General features: G+C 33.1%; 1 pseudogene across 1 annotated transcript; it reads right to left on the reverse strand.

Moving 5' to 3' along the window:
* Positions 1-943: 943 nt before the first annotated feature.
* On the reverse strand, positions 944-15,186 carry LOC18595635 (leucine-rich repeat receptor protein kinase HPCA1-like; annotated as a pseudogene). Its single transcript, XR_016027164.1, has 19 exons — positions 15,120-15,186; positions 9,793-9,880; positions 9,624-9,695; positions 9,167-9,241; positions 9,001-9,072; positions 8,593-8,754; positions 8,422-8,496; positions 7,967-8,038; positions 7,785-7,856; positions 7,610-7,678; positions 7,321-7,395; positions 7,013-7,084; positions 6,745-6,882; positions 6,076-6,566; positions 5,829-5,984; positions 5,601-5,737; positions 2,871-3,090; positions 2,206-2,441; positions 944-1,626 (listed from the first exon to the last, which is right to left on the reverse strand). The product of XR_016027164.1 is annotated as a leucine-rich repeat receptor protein kinase HPCA1-like (transcript).
* Between the last annotated feature and the right edge of the window lie 1,283 nt (positions 15,187-16,469).

Below are 16,469 nucleotides of genomic sequence, written 5' to 3' on the forward strand. Positions count from 1 at the left end.
AAATGCAAATAAAGAAAAAAATAAGAAGAAATTAAAAAAAATCATGAGAAGGGTCGTCTTCATATGGACTCAATGGTCTAAGGGCTTTATTAGTAGGAATTAGAGATTGATCTACCTTAACTAAGGTCTTTATTAGTAGGAATTAGAGATTGATCTAACTTAACTAAGGTCTTTATTAGTAGGAATTAGAGATTGATCTAACTTAAGGTGACATTTCGTACTTTACAATGCAATGTGATTGTAAGTAATGTGATTGTAAATAATGTGATTGCAAGGAAAATAATATTGCAGTGTTTGATATATAAGTTAAATAATGATTAAAATGCAGGGAAGATAATATTACAGCGTTTGATTTACAAATACTTTGCTAGAAATGTGATGTCAACTTTTAAAATTATCCCTATTTATTAAAATGCAAGTTTAATATACTTATATTTTTATTATTGATTTTTATATAATATCATCTTTTAAATATATTTTTAATATCATATATTTTATTTTTATTATAGTCTTATATATTTTATTTTCATTTTTGAATATAATTTTCTATATTATATATTATATTTTAATTTCTTTTTCCTTTAAAAGACTATAAATTTTATTGAAAGTCACCATAACTATTGAAAATAATAAAAAGACATCCTCGAAATCTATATAAAAAAAACAAATTATAACTTATAAACTGTTTTTAACAAAGTAACAAAGTTGAAAGACAAAAGTATCTTTAATAACATTGTAAAGTATAATGCAATCTGATTGCAGTGATTTTGGACTGTAATCACATTACATCCATCTGCTGTAATGTGATTGCACTGTAATCTTACATTACGGTGATTTATTACAAAACAAATACTGTAATATAATTTAATTGGACAAAATGAATATACTCGTATTTCTCTCGTACCAAACACTATCTGAGTATAATAATATGCTAAAGCATGTTGTGTCTTTGTAATCAATTCTTCTATTTACCTATTTACATATACAGAATTCATTATAATTACTGTTTCATCATAATATGCAACAAACAACAAAAAGATCCGACATAAGTTGACAGTTACCAAGGCTGAAAACAGAAGCAGTTATCTCACCAACTTCATTGCTCATAAAACAAATAATACAAAGAAGAAAAAGAAAAGTAGCAAAATAACTCTCACTGGGGCTCTATCTTGGAGCTGGGAAGGCCCCACTATAAGCAGAAAAGTCATCACTGTATGGATGGAGTGAACCTCCCTTAGTTGCTTCCTTATAAGTTGCTGAACTGGATGCTGATTCAACATTGGGATTCATGCCAGCGAGCTGCATAATGTTTTCAATCTCTTTTACCACTTCACCCATTGTAGGCCTGTCAGCTCCTGATTCTTCTACACAACTCATTGCTAGGTCCACAAACATTTCCAAGCCTTTGGGTGTTGCAGCGAAGCCAATGGATGCGTCAAGAATCTCTTGGAGATTATATAAACTTTTTGTTTTATCCATTGCTAGTCTCACCTCTCTTACAATATATTTCCCTCGCTCTATTGGTTTTCTTGCAGTTACTATCTCCAACATCAGCACTCCAAAGCTATAAACATCACTCTTCTCAGTCAACTGCTGGGTCATATAATATTCAGGATCCAAGTAACCCTACAACAGTAAGAAAAAACATTCTTAAGACAGCACATACTATAAGCATGGTAAACGCCTTATGAAATAGTCTTAACAAATCTTTTAACCACTTCCCCTTCTCTTTTTCTTATGAAATTTATTAAACTCAAATCCAGTTAAGTCATAATTTTAGTAATTGTTGCATTTTTCTTTTGAACTATCCATAATCATGCATGCATATTATAGACATTTGACTTAGTGGTATGTAAGGTGACTCCACTTTTGACATAAGAGGATCAGACATTTTTTAATGTCAGCTAATTCTCCTCTCCCATGAAAATTTTTAACCATTCCTCATTGGCCCCTTCAGAAATGTCAGATTCATCTAGAAAATTATTATGTTTCATGTACTAAAACTACTATGATTACCGTAGATGCTTAAATGTATAAATGAATTAAAAGTTCATCATCTATGAAGGGGTGGGCGGGCCAAGGGGAGAGAATACCAGTTACTATGGAAAGAAAATAAACTAAAGCATCAATTACAAAAAGGAGAACAGGGTTCTACCATTTAAAAGGCTAAATTATTCTCTTGAGTAGGTGTATGGAGTAACTCACCATTGTACCTTTAACTTGAGTGGTAACATGACCCTTTTCACCGTCACCCATAGGTTTGGAGAGACCAAAATCAGCAACTTTAGCGTTTAAGCGTTCGTCTAATAAGATGTTAGTGGACTTGATGTCCCTATGAATGATGGGAGGATTTGCAAGCTTTTGAAGATATGCCAAACCTCTAGCTGCACCAAGGGCTATTTTAAGTCGCCTGATCCAGTCCATTCGGATTCCCGACTTCCCTAAATTGTTAGAATGTTATTTTCCAAAGAAGCAAAACATGAATGAAGTAGAAGATAGCTTGTTAAACAATAACATGGGAAATTAACAAGTAAAATCATTCATTAGGGATAATGATAAATGCTTTCCTGTAGTGAGCTCAAAATGTGATTCTTTGTTAGGAAGGTCTTATATAGGACATGAGAGTGACAGATGGCTGGAAAGTCAAAGCTAAAGAAAGAATAAAGCAATAATGTTAAGTTCTCTTCCTTCTATAGACTAGCAGTGTAGTGTAGGCTTATCAAATATTTTATTTCATTTCTTGGTGCAGTTAAGGGCATTGTTTGATAAAAAGTAATATGGTCAGGTAGTGAAGAACTATAAAATACCATTTAATTATTGACAGTGTAACCCATTTTGGATGAATAAAGTGAGCAAACAGAGGAAAATACCTGACAGGCTATCACTTAGAGAGCCATTAGGAACATACTCATATATTAGCATTTGTTCACCTCGTTCAAAGCAAAATCCCAATAGACTGACAACATTTTTATGATGAACTCTTGATAGAAGCTCAATTTCTGTTTTGAATTCGAGCCCACCCTGCACAGATCCTTGCTGAGCTCGTTTTATGGCAATAAGTTCCCCTGTGGGTAGAGTTCCTCTATAAACCTGTAATTAAAGGCATTCAAAATTATTTGGAAAAATAATTTTAAAAATCACCATGACCATGCTAAAGAGATCCCTGTCAGCAACAGACATAGTTAGAGACAGAACAAACTAAAACACGGATGAGTAGGAGCAAGGGTTGGAAAATAAATCCAATCATAGTCTTGTTAATCACTTGGTCTATTCCAAAAGTTTGCAAATCATGGGATGTGTTAGTAATACGCACATTAATATAGTATCATTGCATTGTGTGGTTGAGATAACTTTAATGCATCAAAATTCATATGAACACAACATAGCGCAAAAGGTATGCGTAAATTATCTAATATGTGCATCTAGCCTACTATATGCTGATTGGCTACCATCTACTTGCAATAATGTTTACCTGATGGTGAAAGAAGGAAGAGTGTTTTATGTCAACATAGACATATAGTGTGATGCATAAGGTGTTTAGACATGCGCAAATCGCAAACTACAGTAAACATCTTACATATGCCATATATGGATCACAGTCAACTATTCCAGTTGACATTTTAACTATGTAAGCAAACACATTTTGCATGTTTTTGAAGCACACAAATGTCCAAATGTAGTTACTAATTTGTTTTTTGTTATTATCTCTTTCTATACATCGAATAATTCACTGTATGGTTATCATCTCTTTTTTTCCCGTTAATTCTTTGTAGAATGGCATTGTAATCCATTTAAAACTTCCCTTCTTTAAAGTAAAAAGTTGAATGCAAACACAGTGTGCAAAGGGGGATAGTGCCAGGGATGCCTCAAATGAAAGGACAAATAAAAAGACAAATTTATTTCAGATATACAGTTATCCATATTTTTGAAAACCATGCATTTAAACATGTGCCTGTTTTACCACATTGTCTGTTGCCTCGACCACCACTCGTCTGCAATAACTTACAAATTTCAATGTGTCTTACAGGGGCGGAGCTAGAGCATTTTCAAAGAAGGGCCAAACAGAAAAAGACATTAAACAGTTAAGAGAATTTTATATATAATTTAATTGTTAATCATCTAAAAAATTAAATAAAACTTAAAAAATAATGGGCATAAAAAAAATGTATAGTAACAGTAATGATTGTGTCATTTATATATATATATGATTCAATAAAACTATAAAAGGAGTCTCTCTCACTCTTTAAGTACAAGAGTGGAAGAAAAAATAATTTTTCGAACTCAAATGCATTGTCTCTTTACTTTGTGTGTTCTAGCTCTCTTCTTATTTTCTATTTGCCTCTTAAATTGCTAATTAACATATTGGGTTATTAGATTGAACTATTGAGATATAATATGTTATGATAGCCTATTATGTTAGACTGTTAAGATATAATATGTTATAAGAGGCTTAGATTTATATTAAAACTTAATGGGTTTAGATTAATAGACTCACTTTTATTTTTTATTTTTAAATTTGATAGGCTTAACATGTTAGCTTAGAATTTATTTGTTGAGATGAACTAATAATATGCTAACCATAATGACTCTAATTTTATCAAACAATTTGAAAAATAAAACTAATTATTAAATAAAAAAAATTATTTTGAGACCCATTAAATATATATATAATAATTAAAATTGTATTAAAAAATATAATTATTTCATTCTATTAATTTGCATGTATATCTATTGATTAAAGTTTGCAATATACATGCTAGAATGAATTGGTTATTTTGAAAAAAAAAAATGATATATTGATGAAATTTTAAACAACTGTACAACATTACAACTTATATTTGAGAATTATATAATAATTTATTTATTTTTAAAAATTAAAATCATAGAAAATAAAATTCATTTAACAGAAAAATAAAATGACAACATTACAACTTATATTTTGAAAAAAAAATGATATATTGATGAAATTTTAAGCAACAATATAACATTACAACTTATATTTGAGAATTATATAATAATTTATTTATTTTTAAAAACTAAAATCATAGAAAATAAAATCCATTTAACAGAAAAATAAAATGACAAGCAGAAGATAGAATCCACATATGACATAACAATAAAAAAAGAAAAAAAATATGAGTAATGGTTTGTAGAAATTTATGAAAGAAAATCTATAGTGATTTGCAACATACGAATAAATAAAATATAAATAAATAATTATAAAAATATAAATAATAATAATATAAATTGAAAAAAAAATTAAAAAAAACTTTAAAACTAAGTCAAGCATATAAAATTATTTTGTTATTTTTTATTGTATTAATTATTAAATAAAAAATTATTTTAGTGGGGCATTAAGAAAATTTATAAAAAATTTATATATTCTGTAAAAAAAATTTAAAATTTTGGAAGGGCCATCCTATAGGAGGCTCCGCCTCTGGTGTCTTGCTGCAGTCAGGCATTAGTCCAAACCAGCAACGAGACATGAGTTGTGCAAATAGACCACCTCTATGTGGCCAAGGTGACAGAGGGATGCATGTTTTCGGTGAGCACACTTACGCACACACATGCAATAGAGAGAGAGAAAGAAAGTCATTAACCTTTCCATAACCCCCCGATCCAATATCATTGGCCTCTGAAAAATTGTTTGTGTATTTCTTTAGCTCTTCAAAAGAGAAGCATCTTGCGCCTTTTAACTGAGGTATGCTACCACCGCTCTTCTTAGAATCCCAGTGTGCTATGTTTTTACGGTAGAGAATCAATCATAAGCCCCAGATATTCAATACAATCAACTTGAAAAGGCTGACTAAATGAAATACTTATCATGCCATAAGGATTGCTCTCTTTGGTTGCCCTTTCTACTCTCTTCTTCTAACGATAAGCATAAATCCCAGCGAGCACTAATAGTAAAAGCAGCACTGAAGCACCAGCTGCTGCTCCTATTTTTATGGCAATGCTAGATTTTTTTGAGTTGGCAGGTTCGTCTGGATGAAAACACACATACTTAGAAAAAGATGAATCCAAATAAACAGAGAAATTTACAAATTCATTTTACTTCTATTCTATAAGAATTACCAGAAAAGTGTTCATATTTGTCACCAATAAAAATATAAGGTCCAAAGAGCTCTCTAGGAGCCCTGAAAGTCGGGTTGCTAAGTACAAATGCACTCATAAAAATTCCGGTTCTATTGAAACTGCTTTGGCCATACCGAAATGCAGCAAGGTCCAATAGATGATATTCAAATAAATCCATTCTTGGATCACTTAGTGAAACAGAATCCACTGGACGTTGATGGGACTGGAAGAACTGTATCAATTGCTGCTCTAGAATTTCATATGGAGTTGAGTTTCTAAAGTCTGAGAAAGAAATGCCTCCGAAGAGTAGTGTTCCTGTATATGGATGTGCACATTTGCATGTGGTGCTGGAAATTTGATCTGAACTGCATGAAACAGGCAGACAGTTCTTTGAAGGGGGGGTTGAAAACAAAGGCCCAGAATTTGATGGGGGAAGTTTGCAGTAAGTGCTTCTTGTTTCTGTCACCGTACATACTGGATTATCCACAAGTCTGTAGAAATTGGTAAAAAGAGCTTCAGTGATGTTTAAAACACTAATAATTTTAACATTAACTAGATGTATCTGCGGGTAATTTAACTTACAACGAGTATGAGAATCCAGGCCTACTTATTCAGCAAAATAGAAACGACAAAACATGTCCAGAAAAATGTTAAAGAATTCTGGCTTACATTATGTCAAATTTGTATGTTCTGCCTCCGTCATCGAAACCAGAAATGGAATTGTACTGCAAATCTATGGTTTTCAGCTGGTTGCTAAAGCTTGGCCCAATCTCCAAGGTACCATTAAGTTGGTTGCCTTTTAGTACCCTGTCAACAAAATAACAGCAAAAGGGGGCAAAAATCTATCATATCCAAATTGTGACAACTATGTGACATTTTTTATTTGGATCCATATTTTTCAGTACAATTGGTGCTACATAAGGTCAAGCTTACTCACACAGTCTTCAAATTTGGAAGCTCAAAGATTGAGGCAGGAACTTGACCTCGAAGTTGTGTATGTTCCATCCTTCTGCCATACAAATAAATTGATTATTCTGCTGTCTACATAAAAATACCTGTGAGAAAGAAGATATACAGACAGAAGTACTTATGATATTAAAGAATGATGGTCCTCGGCTAAGTCGAATGGTAGAAAAAGGACTTTGGTCCTACGGTTATAACAGTTATGATATTTCAATGTTCAGTTTAATTTCATGTTCCTGTGTTGGTACAGAGGGAACAAGAGAGAGAGAGAAAGGAAAATACAATGTTGTTAAGGCTCGCAGGGCTGGAAACCATGAAGGAACATCTGCTAAATCAAAACTATTATTACCCAAGTATCTGCACAATCATGTAAGAGAACAAAGATTAGTAATGACAATAAAATTGCGTACGGTTACTAAACAAGATAGCTATGATGAGCAGCATTTCACTTGGATACACACAAAAATACACTAGGAACATGAATAAGAAAACAGGGGCAACCAAATGTAGTTTGAGAAGACTAAAGAATGATTATATTATGGGTAGAGTTACTAAAGCATTTCTTACTTACAAGGTGTTCAAACTGTTCATGCCGGTAAGGTCAGGCAGAGGGCCGGTCAGTTTATTGTTGGACAAAAACCTGAAAATCAACACCAAATGCTCTTCATTAAGAGAAGATAATAGTTCCCTTCCCTCCTAGAAAAACAAGTGCAGAAGACTATCAGCCTTTTCTGTTCATAGCTTACAGATATTGAACTCTTGAAAGATTGTTGAGATTCAAAGGAAGATGCCCATTTAGTGAATTGTTGTCAAAGCGTCTGTAGCCAAAACAATAAATTCATCTCTCATCATCAAAAACCCTGTAGAAATTCACTTACAGCAAAAACTTCAACAAGAGTTCACTGTAGTACTTGATCTAGATACTCACACCACTTCCAGAGTTTGCACAAGTCCAAGGGTGGAAAGAAGACTTCCAGTAAGTTCGTTGCTTTCAAATAGCCTACCAGAGAGAGAGGAAAACGAAATGTAAAAAATCTAAAAAAATTCATGCTGTTATTTCTTGAATTTCATCACATTAAAGCAAAGAATAGGAGGAAGGAGCTTGCAGACAAATTTGCAATTCTTTAAAATAAAAAATAAAATGAGAAAAAGAATTCAGAGTCTCTCTCTTTCAGAAGGGTGGCTTAAGATACAAAGAAGAAGCACCCTCTTATACAGGCTGTTAAAGGTTAAGAGAAAAATCATTATTTAGAGAAGAAATTCGTTATATGTATGCACCTTTCCTGTAGTTTAGAATACAGTGTGCCTTTTGCAAAGCACATTCTAGGTAAGTCAAGAAATATATTGCAAAACCTACTTGATAGAAAACTGAATGAAACTTACAAATGTATAAGAGTCATATCTGAGCTGAAAAGTTGAAATGGAATTTGGCCAGAGAGTTTATTCTTCCCGAAATGGCTGTGGATGATGGAGAACATCATTACTATGAGGAGAATATAACCATTGCAAGAAAAGCATCAAAATAAACGTAAACTACAAAGAAATTCGGCATACAAGTGTTTGGTATGAATCAACATGTCAAGCCCTGGTGTAGATCCATTTGAAACTGGAATTGGTCCTTCTAGATGGTTGTCGGCCAGATCTAACCAAACAAGATTTGATAGATTACCAATGGACGGTGGAATACGTCCAGTGAAGCCATTAGAATTTAGGGATCTGCAGGCAATATAGGCCAGCATGAAAGAAGTACTCTGATTAAAAGAGGTAAAGAATAAAAAGTACAAATAGTGAAGCCAAAACATTATACAACCCACGATCATGGAGCCTAAAACCAAAGTTTTATTGGATACTAATGTAATGCCCTTCACTTAATAGTCATACATGGCAAATCACCAGAGTCCAAATGGAATTGCATGTTTGTTGGTCACTGCAGGGAATAAGCATTAAAGGTCAAATTCTTACAGGAACCTCAGCTGCGATATAGATCCTATTGAATCGGGAATTGGACCATTGAAACCACAACCAACCAAGATTCTGCGATATTATACAAAGAAAAGAGGTCTTTTAAGGGAATTGCAGAACAAATTTGCTTCCAGGTGATGCTTTGGCAGGAAATGGATCTACTTACAAGTTTGTTAGATTCTTTAAATTCCCAATCGATGCTGGAAGAGATCCTGTGAGACCTTTGTTGTAGGATAGATCCCTGAAAAACGAAGCCACATCAGAGATGTTATAATAACTATGGTAACGATTGCCACTAACTAAAAATTGATAAATTATTTATTGAAAGAAATTAAAGAAACGAATTCTTTTTTATTTATAGCTCTACCAGGATTAACATATCCCTTGTATTCAAAGAGCAAACCTTTAGATACCTGAACATTGAAGTCTCCCAAGAACAATAATAACAAATAAAAATAATTTAAAAAGAAGAAGAAAAAGATACACAAGTGCTGCAATACTCAAAAGCTAACATTTACATGTTGAAAAGAAAAAAAAAATTGTTTAGAAGGATGGTTCAGACAAACTAGCTGCAAAATGACCTCCATGAAGAACAGAGGGAGACAGTGGGCAAAAGGACCTACACTTGCTGTAATTCAGATAAGGTCGAAATGTCTCCTGACAGCCGTCCTACTAAGTTCATGTTTGGCAATTTTCTGAAATAGATAATTGTTAGATAAAATCCCAAAGCTGGAAGAACCAAACTAAGCAATCTTTCATGCACATTAAAAGGTGGAAGCACCAACAACTTACATTGAGGTCACACGTGAACCAGTGCAACTAATTCCAACCCAGCCATCACCTCAAGGGTCCCCACCCACCCAACTGGGAGGTACATTTTCTCACTCAGCCCGCGAGAGATTTTAGAGCAGTATAATAATAATTACAAAACATATTTGAAATATCTCATACTTTGATATAGTGACAAATAAAGCTTATTGGATGTGAATTTAGGTATAATAAGGTATTTTGAGAACCAAAAAGACAAGATAAAATTTTTAGAATAAAATAATATTTTATTAATAAAATAATATTAAAATATTAATATTTAGCATGATGTCGAAATCAGTCATGAAGAAGGATCATATTGTTGATCCAAGTGGGGGAGAAGATGTCAAGCCTGACTCTATAAAATATTTATCATGACATACATGTGATGGATAACATGTTTGCATGCTAGGAAAGTTTCGAAAAATTTACAAAAGTCGGTATTGTACCTAAAGGTACAACAAAGTTGATTTAAAGCTTGAACTAGATCAAATAGAGAATTTAAGATGAAATTAAGAATTTTAAAGTCCCGGAATGATTTAATATGGGGATTCGGAGTTCGAGGATCAATTTGGAGTCAAATAAAAAATTTCACTATCTAGGGGTAAAATGGTAATTTTGCCACTCGAGGACAAAATGGGAAAATTTTTGAAAGATTTTGATCATATATGACTTATTGGAGTATGATTTGAGGTTGAGAAATGAAAAATTTGTAATCCCGGTATTTTTTGGAGCATAGGGGTAAAATGGTAATTTGCCACCCCAAGAGCAAAATTGTAATTTTACACACCCAACACTTATCCAGCACATGGATTTTACCCAATATTATCATGGATAATTGAAGGAATTTATATGGTGGAGAGAGAAAGCTTAATAGTTAAGAAATGGCACATGGACCAATGGTAAGGTGACACATGGCAAAATCTCATCCATTAATTATTTGGCTTATAAATAACACAAATCAGCTCATTTTCTCCTTATTATGGCCGGCCATAGCAAGAACAAAGAGAGGAAAAGAAGAACAAGAACCCTAGGTGGAAAAATTCAAGAAAAAATTAGTGGATTTCAAGTAATCAAGCAATCAAAGGTAAAATTTCTTGATTTTGACTTGTGATCTACCTTTCCCATGCATTTCTCCTTATTTTTCATGGTTAGATTTCATGTTTTCATGGTGAATTTATGGCTAGTCAAAATGGGTATGGAGAGAGAAAGATGTTAGATTGATTTGATTTTAAGTTATGTTAGTGTTTTTAGTTAGTTTAGCATATTTAGAAACAAAACAACATGAAAAGAATTCATTTTCCCCATCAACCATCAATAGCCAAATTTCTAGGGAGGATATTGTCGCTGAAATTAATGATATTTCATTATATTTTGGTGATATTTGATGTTTGGTGAGACTAGAAATTAAATGGGAAAATTTGGTGTGAAAATATGAATTTTTGCTCAATGTATAGACAAGTGTGATTATTGACTCGGGATTGATAAATTGAATCTCATTCACAGTCACTGAGGTAATTTAGGTATAATTGGAGTGTAGATAGTGAGAAGAATTGATTTAGAGTTAAATTGGAGATATTAGCCAATTACACCGAGAATAGTGCGAATTAGGTCGAATACCGTATTTAAACGACTATTTAGACATTTTGCATCACATTTCGTGCATTCATATAGATTTATAGAGCCTGAAATAGTTTATGATAAATTAACACAATTTATTAAAATTCGTGTTACGTATGATGTATAAGTGGTGAGCCCTCTAACAAGAGTAAAGAGATTGTGCCCGAAGACCGGGAATAGGAGTATATCGAACTCCTAGTACTGTGAGTAACCTTATCATCATTTTAATTATCTAAAGTATGTTTTAATCAGTTTTGGTGGAATTTTATGAAAATGAGTTTAAATGGTTAATTTTTGGTTTTACAAATAAAATACGTTTAAATAAAATGATTTTATAAATTATCTTGAAATGAAAAAACGATTTTGAAAATAGAGTAATTGGAGACCACTAGTATGTTGTAAATTAATGATTGGAATTGATGGCTTATGTTAATGTGTTGGCATGACTGGCTGGACTGTGTTTTATGAATTGTATGAATTGTTTTATTTTACCCTTGCAGGTTGGGTAGTAATATATTAGCCCTGTCATGCTGTCAAAATTTTATTGTATGGTGGGTGTAGCTTACTGCAGTGGACGGATTTCCGTGGACTAGCCTATTAGAGGGGCACGGTAAACCCCGTTATATTTTACCTCAGTTGGAGAGGAGAGTAGGGTAACTCCCGAGGTATAACTTTTAGAGTTCACTTCATGCCAAACCACCACGTGAAGGGGAACTCAGCCAATGCCAAGAAATGACTATATTTTCAAAATAAAAACATGATTTATGCGTACATGACTTTCTAATAGCCTTGACGAACTCAGTTAGGATAGCCCTCGGTCAAGGTATCCCAGATAACTGAGTATGATAATAATTTTTGGCATGAGCCAAGCTTTTAAGAAATTCATAAGTCATACAGATTACTTGATTTAAATAAATTGATTTCATTTTGTTGAAATAAGTTGAAAGATGATAAATTACAGTTTGATGAAATGTTTTAATAGTCTCATTTTACTCGCCTTTAGATATTTTAAATGATATTTGTTTACTCACTGAGATTTTATAATCTCACCACCCTCCTATCCACCAATTTCAGGCTCAGAATAGATTGTAGATAACTAATATCGACGAGGACTACAGTTGGACTTGCCACATCCAAAAACTGTAGGTTCATTTTTTTAGATACTTTTAGTCATTCGTGGGCCCACGTGTCACTGTAAATTAAATTTTATACTTTGGTTATTTGTATTACAGCATGTATGAATTTATTTTGCTTTTACGCTGTAAAAATTATTTACATAGTGTTCTAAAAATATTGTTTTATTAGAAAATTGAATATTTTATTCTAATAGTCATAATTTCATTTTAAATGAATGTTTTAGACATCCAAATTTATTTTTGATTTTGAATTATGTGTTTTGTAGTTGTATATTACAGTTCAGTTAGTTTCGAAATTTTATGAAAAAAATGACCAAAATACCCCTATGAGACGAAAATTATTATTTTGTTTGTTTTAAGTTGGAAACAGTTTAAAATCTTTTAGAACATGGTATTTGACAATAATTACTCACAAGGAAAATGAGAAGCTGATATTAAAGCCTTGCGGGGTTCCGGTTGACATTCTGAGTGTCAAACCCTGCTTTGTAAAATAATTATGATGTCATTCACATGCTCGATAGAATGTTTGTATATTGAGGAAGCCCGAAAAATTGACAAAAGACGATATTGCCCCTAGAGGTGCTGTGAAGTTGATTTATACCTCAAACTAGTTCAAATGAAAAATATAAAAGGAATTTGAGAGTTCTGAAACCCCAAAATCTACTTAGAATGGTGATTCGGAGTTCGAGGATCAATTTGGAATCAATAAGGAAAATTGATCGATTATGGGGCAAAATGGTAATTTTGCCACCCAAGGACGAAATTGAATTTTTCGAGAGAATTTAGATCAAATTTGATTAAATGGAGCATGATATGAGTATAAGGAGTGAAAATTATGCATTTTGGTAATTTTTCAATTTTTAGGGTAAAAATGTAATTTTTTACTTTTACGGGGGTAAAAGTGTAATTTTTAAAAATTTACTCCTCTAAAACTTTGAAAAAGTCTAGATATTTCATGGGAGACATGGATAAGTGAAGAAGTTTGAGTGGTAGAAAAAGAAAGTCAAAAAGCTGGCTAGAAAAAAAATTAATAAAATATTCAAAAGGTAAATAAAATAATAATATTTTATTAAACCTATTAAAAGGCTTGAAACTTTCAGAATTCTTCATTGGGAGGGTCAGCCAAAACCAGCAGGAGAGAGAGAGAAATAAGAACAAACCCTGGAGTGAGAAAATTCAAAGAAAAAGTGTGATTTTTCAAGGAATCAAGTGTTTAAAGGTATGATTTTTCAAGCTTAGCTTGAGATTTATCATTTTCATGCATTTCTCCTTATTTTCCATGGTTAAATTATGTGTTTTCATGATGGATTCAAATCTGATCATATGGGTTTAGAGAGAGAAAGTTGTTAGATTAATTTGATTTTGAACTATGTTAGTGTTTAGTGTTAGTTTAGCATGTTTATGAGTAAAACAACAAGAAAAATATTCATTTTCTCCATGAATTTCTCTAGGCCGAATCTAGCTAATGGTGTGTGAGGATGAGGTTGACTTTATTTTAAGAGAATTAGATGGAAAAATGATGAATTATGAGGTTGGAAATTAAATGGGAATTTTTGGTGCAAAAAAATTAAAATTTTTACCCACTAGGGGTAAAAGCGTAATTTATGATTCGAACTGATAAATTGGACCACATTCACAGTCATTGAGGTATTGTGGATATAATTGGATAATTGAAATTGAAATGGATGGAATTGGAGTTGAATTGGAGATTTTAGAAATTTACATCGTGTATAGGTGAGTTAGGTCGGATACTGTGATTAAGCGATTGTCCAAACATTTCACACCCTATCTAGTGCATACGCATGGATAAGAACCTGAAATAATATATATTGATTTGACACAAATTGTTGAAATTTTTGTGTCATGTATTGTGGATAGGTGGTGAGCTATCTGATACGGGTAAAAGACTACACTCGAAGACTGAGAATTGGAGTATATCTACTCCTAGTACAGTGAGTAAACTTACTATCGTCTTAATTATCTAGAGTAGATTTATTTAATTGTGTGATTTTATGAAAAAATGGTTTAATTGGAAAATTATTGTGTTTTATGGGAAAATGGGATTTTATAAAATAATTTTATAAAATTTTTGAAAATTTAATAATGATTTCAAAAATTGAGTAATTGGAGACCTATACTATGATTGTGTTGTTTATCCATGATTTTACATTAAATAGCTTATGATAAATGTGAGTATGACTGGTTATTTTTATGATTTAAAGAATATGTGAACTGCTTTAATTTGCCTTGAATGTGTTAAGTGAGCCATGTCATACTATTGTGATTTTATTGGTTGGTGGATTATAAAGTGGGCACTGCAGTGACAGGGGTTCCGTGGGCCAGCCTAATTAGAGGGGCACGGTTCTCAATTATTGAGCTTACCTCGATTGGAGAGGCGCGTAGGATAACTCCCGATGTAGGATTTGAGTACACTTCACGCTAGTCGCCGCGTGAAACTGAGACTCAGCCAACGCCAAGGAACGGCTATTTTGTTAGAGGTGAAATGTGTTTGTGTGTGCGTGACAATAAATAACCTTGGCGGTCTCGATAAGATGCCTCCGTTGGGTATCCCCGAAAATGGATTTTTGACAAGGGCCAAGTTTTTGAAAAGTGCATAACCCATGTTGAGTAGTTGGATGAAATCCAATTATTATATGGGTTGGGATGAGTTATTTTAATTGTCTCCTATTACTCGGCTTTAGATTATTTTGATGATGTCTGTCTACTCACTGGGATTTTATAATCTCACCCCTTTTTCCTATACATTTTTCAAGCTCAGAATAGGCAGTAGACTGTCAATTGCATCGAGAAGTAAATTTCGAAGTTGCATCCTAGAAAGCAAGGTTATAGACTTAAACCTTCTCAGTTATTTGGGAGCCCACCTGTCATTGTAATTTAAATTGCATACTCCAGTTTTCTATATTACAATATGTATAAATTTATTTTGTTTTTATGTGTAGTAAATTAATTTTTTATGTTTTAAAAATATATATATATTGTTTAACATTAAAATAGATTATTTTTATTAATATTTTTATTTTATTTTATTATTAAAAAAAAGAAAAAAGAAAGAGGAATGGAAAAACTGGTACAAAAGCCTTGTGAGGTCTCAAAGGGCATTCGGGGAAAGAATGTCTGTCGAGGCTTCGCAACGTTTGTCATGGGCTAGATGGGAGTTCCGGGTCGTGACAATTAAGTTGGTATCAGAGCTTTTGGTTAACAAAGCATGGTTTTTAAGTTTTTGATTTTTATAGTTATTTTAAGAATTCACACTGACACTGCGTGGCCCCGGGTTGAGTTAAACTAGGTTAAGTTAAGTTGGGATAGGTAGAGTTGCATGTATGTAGAGTATGAGATTACTTAAACTTGCCTTGTTTCCTTTTTAGATTATCATACCTCATCGACGTGAACGCCCACTCCCTACTAGATCAGCTAAGAGGGGTAGAGGTCGTCCTAGGCAAGGTCAGCCAGACCTTAGAGGAGAGAAATCAACTACGTCCCCTTTTCGAGCGGCATTTGCTGCTGAACAGATCGAGATTCCTCCGCCACCTACTGGCATTCCTACCGTGCCTCTTGAGGTAATTCAGGCAATGGCAGCCTTCTTTACCGCGATGGCTGGTCAGGCTCAGACTAGTCAGGTCCCACATGTAGTGCCACCAATTACTCCTTCAGTTCCATTGGCACATGATGTCTCTATTTCTAAAAAGCTGAAGGAGGCTAAACAACTGGGTTGTGTGTCCTTTGTGGGTGAGTTGGACGCCACCACAGCGAAGGATTAGATTAATCAGGTTTTGGAGACACTCTCCGATATGAGATTGAAGGATGAGATGAAGCTGATAGTGGCTACGAGGTTATTGGAGAAGAGAGCCCGTACATGGTGGAATTCGGTGAAGTCCCGTTCCACTA

The sequence above is a fragment of the Theobroma cacao genome, chromosome 6, assembly GCF_053813885.1.
Source record: "Theobroma cacao isolate CCN51 chromosome 6, ASM5381388v1, whole genome shotgun sequence".
NCBI classification, from domain to species: domain Eukaryota; kingdom Viridiplantae; phylum Streptophyta; class Magnoliopsida; order Malvales; family Malvaceae; genus Theobroma; species Theobroma cacao.